We start from the raw sequence: 8,693 nt of genomic DNA on the forward strand, positions 1-8,693 counted from the left end.
GAGTCTTATTCTTCTCATTTGTCTTCCATGTTGAGCTGAATGTGCTGCACATAGTAGGGCCTCAGTCAGTAGCCCTGTCATTGGCCAGTGCAGGAGGATAGTGGCTGTCAATGATGTGCCGTGATGATTTGCAGTGAGTCTTCAGAGCAGCCTCACATGACAGTCCACTCTCAGTCCTTCACTTGGAAATACCCAACCTAGAAGGGGGAAGAAACATCGGCACCACCTCTACAGCCCTTCTCTAGCTGCCCCTCCTTCCTGGGAAGCTGTCATCAAAGCAGGCTGCTTGGGGGATGAACCCTTGGACTTTTAAAAATATATATATATATTCCTTATTTGTAGAAGAAGCAAAGGGGGAGTCTGTCCAGAATGTGACACTTGGCTAGTTCTGATCTTCATGAGAGGTGACATTCTCTTGCCCAGGCTAAGCACACATACAGAGGATTTTGGAGATGTCATAGACAAATTCTCATAGCAGATCATTTCAGCTGGACTATGAGGGCTAGCGTCTTTAAGTAAGCCTCTGCTTAATGCTTTCGTAAAAAATCTCTCTTTCAAATAAACCACCACTACAGGTACAAATGCACCTGATAAAACCTCCCTCACTATCCCTACCCCCATAGGATTAATGGCAAAGATGAGGAGACCATGGGTTTTTAGCTTTTTGGAAGAAACTTCCCATCATCCCTGTTTCTAATGGGATAGAACTCGCTAGCATCACTTTATTTACCTTTCGTCAAATGGTCATGAAGTAACCTCCTTGCATCTAATCCCTAGCCCTGTAGGAATATACACTGAGCTTGAAAGCTGCTGGCCTATGGGTCCATGGTGCAGCCATGCGGTCTTCTTGCTTAGAATTGGCCATCCCCACCATAGGGGCTGAGTTCATGTTCGCTGGATGAAAGTCAGAGTGAGCCAGGCTTTTCCTGAGACCCCAGTGCTCTCCATCCTTGGGTCCTTCCCTTCCTCTCCACCCTCCCCAGCTCCCTCTCTGGTGTGTGCATTGTTTTAGGTGTTTGCATTCTTAGAGACTTTTTGATGATGATGCCACTGATGTTTGTGGGTGTATTTGCAGACCCCTGGGCAGAAGAACCTGTAAGGGCCTGTGCATGTGCCACGCGTCCCTCCAGGAGGCACATGGCTACGGAGCTTGTCATTTGACTGAGATGGCAGAAGAGGCATTTACAGTACTTTCCCTTCCTCCTGTAATTAATACCCCTGAAGTTGTTTAAAGAAATACAGTACAATCACCCTTTTGAGCAAGGTTATAACAACATGATCTTTAGAAGCTAAAAAACAGCTGGTTCCACTCGAATTCTAAATACATTTCAACGAACTTTGAAGTCAATAATCTGGGTTTCTGTTTTTATAAATTACAGTGATAACATGTAAATTTCTCCACTGAGCTATCTTGACATAAGCCCTTTTGTGCTTGCCTCTCAACAACTGTGAACCTACCTATTAGAGATGCTTTTTAAATAAATTGTAAGTATACTTTTTCTTAAAAGTGGAGGCAATAAATCCAGCTGCATTTAGCTATTATAATCACATGATCCTGAAAATGTGCAATGCCTAATATTGGCTACAAAGGAAATGTAGTCAAGTTTTTTTTTTTTTCCCTTCCTAAAAAAAAAAAAAAAAATACAGGCAACATTAACTTTTCACAAAAAGTTATTTGTTTCCTCTGGAAGCCCAGCGAGTGAGCTTTGGGGGATTAGGGATACATTTCACCTACAGGTTACATGAGCTTTTGTTATTTGTTTTCATACAAAATAAACCACAAAGCTCTTGCTAATGTACAATTGTGCAGAGTTTTGGTGGGAATATTTCAAAAGTAGTGTGTATTTTCCCTTGATTACTTCCCCAGATCCTTAGGGATTCAATCCAATAGTGGTGTACTCCCTTAGGAAAATATGTTTCATTTATAAACCTTTTTCCCCTATGTAATGAAAACAGTTTTGGCTTAGCACACTGTTCTGGTCAAATTATGTGGCCAAATTCTGCGGAAATGATGAGGGGGCGACACACAGACAAAGCGGCCACTGGGCACCGAGAGGCTCTGGGCTCGGAGAAGCTTGTGGGTGTGGGGAAGATGACTCCCGTGCAGACTTTTCACCCTGCGGGGCGGTTCCACGTTATACCAATATTTAAATCATTGAGTATTTCAGATTGAGCGTACAACATATAAAGATACATAAAGTTGCAATGAGCAGAGCCTAATAGCTTTTTTAGACTCTAGAGAGATACAAAAAGACACAAATATAGATAAATGATCAAAAAGGAATAATTGCTCTAACAGCCGTTTCCCTTGCAGTATTTAACATATATTCCTTTTGCTCCCGGTACACATGGTTCTAGAATGTAAAAAGTAATTGCATTTTCCATTCTTCTTCCCTCTTCAATATACAAGCACCTCTAGAAACCTACTTGTAGAATATTATGTAGGTTTCTCTGCTTCATTTAGCTCCTTTTCTCTTAGGAAAACACATTATGACTTTGTACAAGCCTTGATCGATTTCTTAAGAGGCCTTATCTGATTGCTTTTATATTCTATTGATTTTTCTGAATTAAGTTTTATGGCCCTCAATTATTTTCTTGTATGATTTTTCACATCTACGTATGGTGTACCATATAATTACACAGTGGCATGATTATGTTCTAGTTGATAATCCCATTTTAATATACGGCACTTTCCCTTTTTATGGAGATTATCTTCCATATGCAGACCGATCTGTTGAATTCCGTGCAATGAAGATAAACCCAAATCACAGAAGCACTTGCTCACTGTAGAGGCCACTATCACGCATTTGTGACATCTTGACAAAAGCGTTTATTGCAAAGTGTTGTGATCACCAGCTTCATTAGGAAAGCGTTTAACAATCATAGGAGATGATTTTTATAAACCTGCTGTTCTGCTGACTGGGGGATACCACTATCACAGCACAATTAAGTTTCAAATGGGTTTTGAACACTGATGGCTAATATAATTCAGCCCTAGCAGTAGACTGTTGCATTATACAATCATTTATCATTTGAGGGGAAATTCTGACAGTGCTCAAACGTGAGGCCTCGATTAAACTGTCTCCTTTTACATAGTCTTCTGAAAACAAGCAAGGGCCCCTTCAGGTGATGTCTGAAGAAGAAGTTAAGACAAAAACAATTGGTTGAAGAGAAGTTTAATCAATTTATTAAACGAGTTGAGTGCTCAAAGATATTTTTCTTATATAGTACGTGTCTATCAAAGCTGTCATAAGTGACACTGCAAATGTCAGAATGCTTTATGGCAAATAGATCGCTGATATTGTTCTAGGCGTTTGGAATCTTTTATGAATATAAATGTATGGAGAGAGCATACAGGATCCGTTTGCCCTCCTAAAATAATTTATATTCCATACAGCACATGGCTGACTGATTTCCTCCCAACATTACAAAGTGGTTGTGTTATTTCATATTGCTGAAATTTGTATTATTATTTTTTACATGAGAAGTCTTTTGATCTGCATTTATTAAGGAGAAAGAGATGCCCAAGCTTAACCCAATCTGACATAAATGCTGCAATATGTTCATTTTCTTCCACTACAAATTCAATACATTCATATTCAGAATCCTTTATCTAATAGTGCTTATTAGATTGTTTTGGCTACAGCTGCAAAGCAATATATCACTGAAAAATAATAGGTATGTCTTTTTCAGACGATGATGTGATTTGCTTTAGCTACGCTAGCATGAAAATCTGTGCCATTTATTAATAAAAGACTATGTTAGATGAACTAACCTGCTTGACAGTCTTGAGAACAAAAGAGCTAATTTCTCTTTTGTTTGTTAGAACACTTCGGTGCTATAATAGGGTTACAAAGGGTCAGAGAGTGCTGAGGCTTAGAACTGCTTCCTGCTTAATGATTTGTTTTACAGCATCTAATAAATTTTCAAACATGCATCAACATATTACTGATAAAGAATGAGGAAATGCAAACACAGATGATTTCTAGTTTAAGATGTGATCAAATTTTTATTATTGAGTCAATAGTCCAATCCTTTTTATTTTTTTTTAATTTTTAACAAGCGAGGCTGTAGGGGGATGGTGTGCAGAAGATCCTACATGAAGTCCAGGGCCTCTGGAAGTTTCCAGCTTGCTGTTTGTAGCGAAACAGTCCTAGGTTAACGGTTGCATGAATTTTTCAGTCACTGTTCAAATATCTAAGAAGCCACATATACAATGATATATAATACTATTAATTTCCAGACCAGAAAAAAAAATATGGGTTCTATTTCTTTTGTTTTAAGTAGGGGAGATCTTTATAAAGAGACTGTTTTTTTCTTGAGCAGCAGAAGTGACATGGATGTCCCACAATGAGACATCTGTACAAGGTGTTCTGGGTTTGTCACTGCTCAGCACGTACAGATGCGTCCCGTCTATGGAGCCACAGCCAGGGTGGTGGCTGAGGGGGCCTCAAGGTGGGGCAAACCCAGGACCCAGAGTAGCCCCGGGATGTTCACTCCTGAAATTATTATTACTTCTTTAAGAAAGTCCCCACTGACTCAGCACTTTCACGATGGCTTTTCCTGGCTGCGTGCATGGTGGGGACTTAAAGATTGCTGTGTCAGGGAGCACAACCACCTTCTCTCTCTCACCAGAGCCACTCTAGCTGCTCCCAAAGAAGGCATCTTTCACATGGTAGAAAGTTTTGCATAATGCTTAGTGAAACTCCCCCAGAAAAAATGGTATTTCCAAATGTTTCAGAAACAAAAGTGAGAGTCCTGAAAAGGAAATTCTTTTCTGGATTAGGCTTGGAAACCAGATCCAATGCATCCTTTATGAACAACACAGCTTTTATGGCCATGAGTTCACATGGCTTCCCAGGGGCCAATGAAAACAAATGGAGGCCTCCAATAAAAGCTGTGTCGAATGGTGTTAATATTAAATACACTTAGGCGCATACCGATAATGAAATACTAAGTAAGGAAAACAGTTGCTTAAGTATATATCCTTTCTATGAACAACAGCTGTGTAATTTCTTTAAAAAAACACTCAGTGCAATGCTTTGCTGATTTTCCAAGGATAGTATAAAGTGCAAGATCTTGCTCCCCACAAGGGGAGGTAGAAACATCGGTGACGTGTTGGAATTCCTATCATAGCTACGAGCTGGCAAAGCCTCCGAATGCCTGCCTGGTATGCACACGGGTAGAGCAAACATACTGTTTTTTCTCCTTTTTTTTTTTTTTTTGACAAATATTTGGGTTCCTTGTTTCTTGTGTGCATGACTGAAGGTGACTTGAGCTGATTCCATTTTTCTGCACAGGAGATATGATCAAATGAATGCTGTGTCTCGACGAATCCAGAGAGCAGCCAGCGTGGGGAAGAATGAGAAGAAAGCAGGTGTTGCTCTGGCTTTGCTTCTTGAGGGTCTTGACATCTAAGTTTTAAGAGCCAGTTTTGTCTTCAATAAAATATAATTAATCATTGTAAAGCTCATCACATGTAGGCAACAGGTGAGAAGGTTTCTCTGAAGCAAGTTTCTCTTATCATCTGTTTCTAATGAAAACTGTGGAATCATCTGTGGGGGAAGGAGGAGGAGAAGTTCGAGTGAGTGCTTGGAAAAGTCTCCAAGAACTGAGCTGCTGGGGGAGCACTGCGGTGGTTTGCAGAAAGACCTGGAATGTGATGAAAATGAGTGTGCCCAGCAATGCCATGAAGGGCAATAGATGAATGCCATCGTCATATTCTACCCCAGCCTGAACATTTAAAATTGCTTTTCTGATGATATCTACATTTGTGATGCAGACTGCATGAGAACTTAATCCAATGGGGACCTTGCCAGAGTCCGGCTGTTGGTTGCTGACACCAAGAGTTCCCCAGAAGAGATAAGGAGGTGAGCCAGTGGTCTTAGAATTCCATGGAAGAAACATCTCCCGGGCTGGCAGCAGAGATGCCCCCCCATAGACCCCATGTCCTGTCATTATTTCTCTGCAGTCATTGGCCTGTGAGCAGCTGCTGGCTTCAACGCTTTTGGGGTGGGTCTCAGAGCCGCAGGGAGAGCCCTGTGTGAGTAGGGCTTGTGGGAGCACTTTGCTCCCAGGCAGTGCTAGGAGGTGACCTTGTGTCTGCTGAGTTCCTGCAAAGTATTTCTGAGAGGCTTGATGATGAGCCAAAAGTTGGAGTATTCAAATATTCAAAATAAATGAAACATAGGTTTGGCTCACATTTGCGGTGGAGGATATTTTACGACTAGATCTGTTCTTTCAGAAAATACATGCGTTGGAGGTCCCTTTTGAATTGATCTGTCTCGTGTGTGTGTGTGTGTGTTTGTGTGTGTGTGTCTTTTTAGAATTATGTATTGCTGGGGATTGGTAAAAATTAATGTTTTGATTCTTTCTGTCTTCAAATTAGTACACTTTGTCATAGCAATTAGTATTTTATTCAAGCCTATCAAAACCATAAGTTACTGAGACTTAAAAATACAACTGTCATATCATGTTTGAAACTAAGCATTGACATTATAAACCAACTAGCTTCTAAGTGATGGAATTCTTATTTTCTCATTTAAAAATAAATCATGACTACTGCTGTTTTAGGAAGCAAAAAGTCCCTGGTATTTAAAGCACAGAATAGTTTTTTAAGGAAGGATAAACAGTTGAAACAAAGTATTTCACATGAAAATGTTCATAAGCAGCAGAAAACTTAGGAAAGTAAATGGGAAAAGGTTAGGGACGATGCCAAACTGATCCCAGTGATCGAAGAAACATTCATAAAAGAGCAAAATTCTTGGTTTCAAATAGAATGTCATAAGGAAAAAAAACACATCTAAGAAAGATGATGAAAATCTATCCTAATCATTAAATATTCTTTGTCTACATCCCATTTAATAAATAGACAATATTTTAGTGAATGCGTGTGCCATACTTCTTCTGTATGTCCCACACTAGTGGACATTTAGAAGCCTTTCAGTGTTTGTCTGCCATAAATAATGCTGCAATACACATCTGTGTATACAATTTGCTCACAGTTATTTCCTTAAGACAAAGTTCTCCATGTAAAATTGTTGGCTAATGATATAAACATTTCCGGGTCTTTGGTGTATTTGTCAAATTGCCTGTCATATCTGTTGGCACGCCTCGTAAGAGGAGGAAATTAGCATTCTTTACCTCTGTCCTCCCTCTGCAATCCATTTCCTGTTGTTTTTATCGTGAAATGTTTCGAACCAGTTTGTCATTAAATTTTTGGTGTTTTCACAATCTCATTTTTTGTAAATACTACCTTTATTTCTATGATCATCCAGTTTCATTGTTTATCCCAGTATTTTTATAATTTGATTTTAGAATTTTTTGCTTCTGTATGTTGACTCATCTTTTAGTTGGCTGGAGAATGTCTTTGAATACAGTTTTCTCTAAATTTTGCAAGTAATACATTTTCTAATTGCTTGTACCTTTGAGAAAATTTTCTCCGATTCTATCTAAGCATTTAAGAAAGACATTGAATTTTAGGAGTTCTTTATATGTTCTGGATATAAGTTCTTTATCAAATATGTGATTTGCAAATATTTTCTCTCAGTCATTGATTTGCCTTTTCATTTTATTAATGGTGTCTGTAGAAGAGCAAATGTTTTAAATTTTGGTTAAATCTAATACATCATTATTTTATCTTTTGTGCTCTATTTATAACATTTTTGTCTACCTCAAGGTTTGATTAATTTTGTATTTATATTTATGATCCATTTTTGAGCTCATTTTGTACATGGCATTAAGTAAAAGCCAGGAATCTTTTTTTCTTTTCTATTTGGATATCTGTTTGTTCTTGGACAGTTGGTTGCAAAGACTATTCTTTTCTCCACTGAATTATCATTGCCCGTTTGTGGAAAATGGGACATAGTATGGGTCTGTTTCTGTACTCTATATTTTGTTCCACTGTACATATGACTATCCTATCTTAGTACCCCAACAACTTCTTTACTGTAGCTTTATAGAAGTCTTGATATCAGATAGTATAAATCCTATTTTTTTCTTTTAAAAACTGATTTTGGACAGTCTATATCTTTTGCTTTTCAAATAAATTTTAGAATCAGCTTATCCATTTCTACAAAAAATAACCTGCTGAGATTTTAACTGATACTATATTGAATTTATAGATTAAGTTGCAGGAAATTGTCATTTTAACAATGAGTCTTCCAATCCCTGAACATGGTATATCTTTCCATTTATTTAGGTCTTCTTTAATTTATCTCACCAGTAATACAGAGTTTTCACTGAACATGTCTTACACGTATTTGGTTAAATTTATTTCTAAGTATTTTGTGTCTTTCAATGCTATTATATTTTAAAATTTATATTTTACTTGTTCATTGAAACAAAGTATATAGAAATATATACAGACAATATATATAATATATAGTACAGTGATATATAGTATACATATCATATAGTATATATACTGTATATTTTTGACTAGATTATATTACATATTATATAAGATTTAAATATTATTAATTTTAATATAATCCAAACTTTTCTTTAACATTTATTGTTTTTGTATCTTTTTAAGAAATATTTTTCTATCATAAAATCATGAAGATATTCTTCTATTCTACGTTTAAGAAGCTTTATTGTTTTACCTTTTGCATTTAGATCTATAAGCTATCTAGAAATATTTTTTTCTCTATTGTGTGAGGTATGAAATATGTCAGAATTTATTTTTTTCC

This window comes from Nomascus leucogenys, chromosome 3, assembly GCF_006542625.1.
Source record: "Nomascus leucogenys isolate Asia chromosome 3, Asia_NLE_v1, whole genome shotgun sequence".
NCBI classification, from domain to species: domain Eukaryota; kingdom Metazoa; phylum Chordata; class Mammalia; order Primates; family Hylobatidae; genus Nomascus; species Nomascus leucogenys.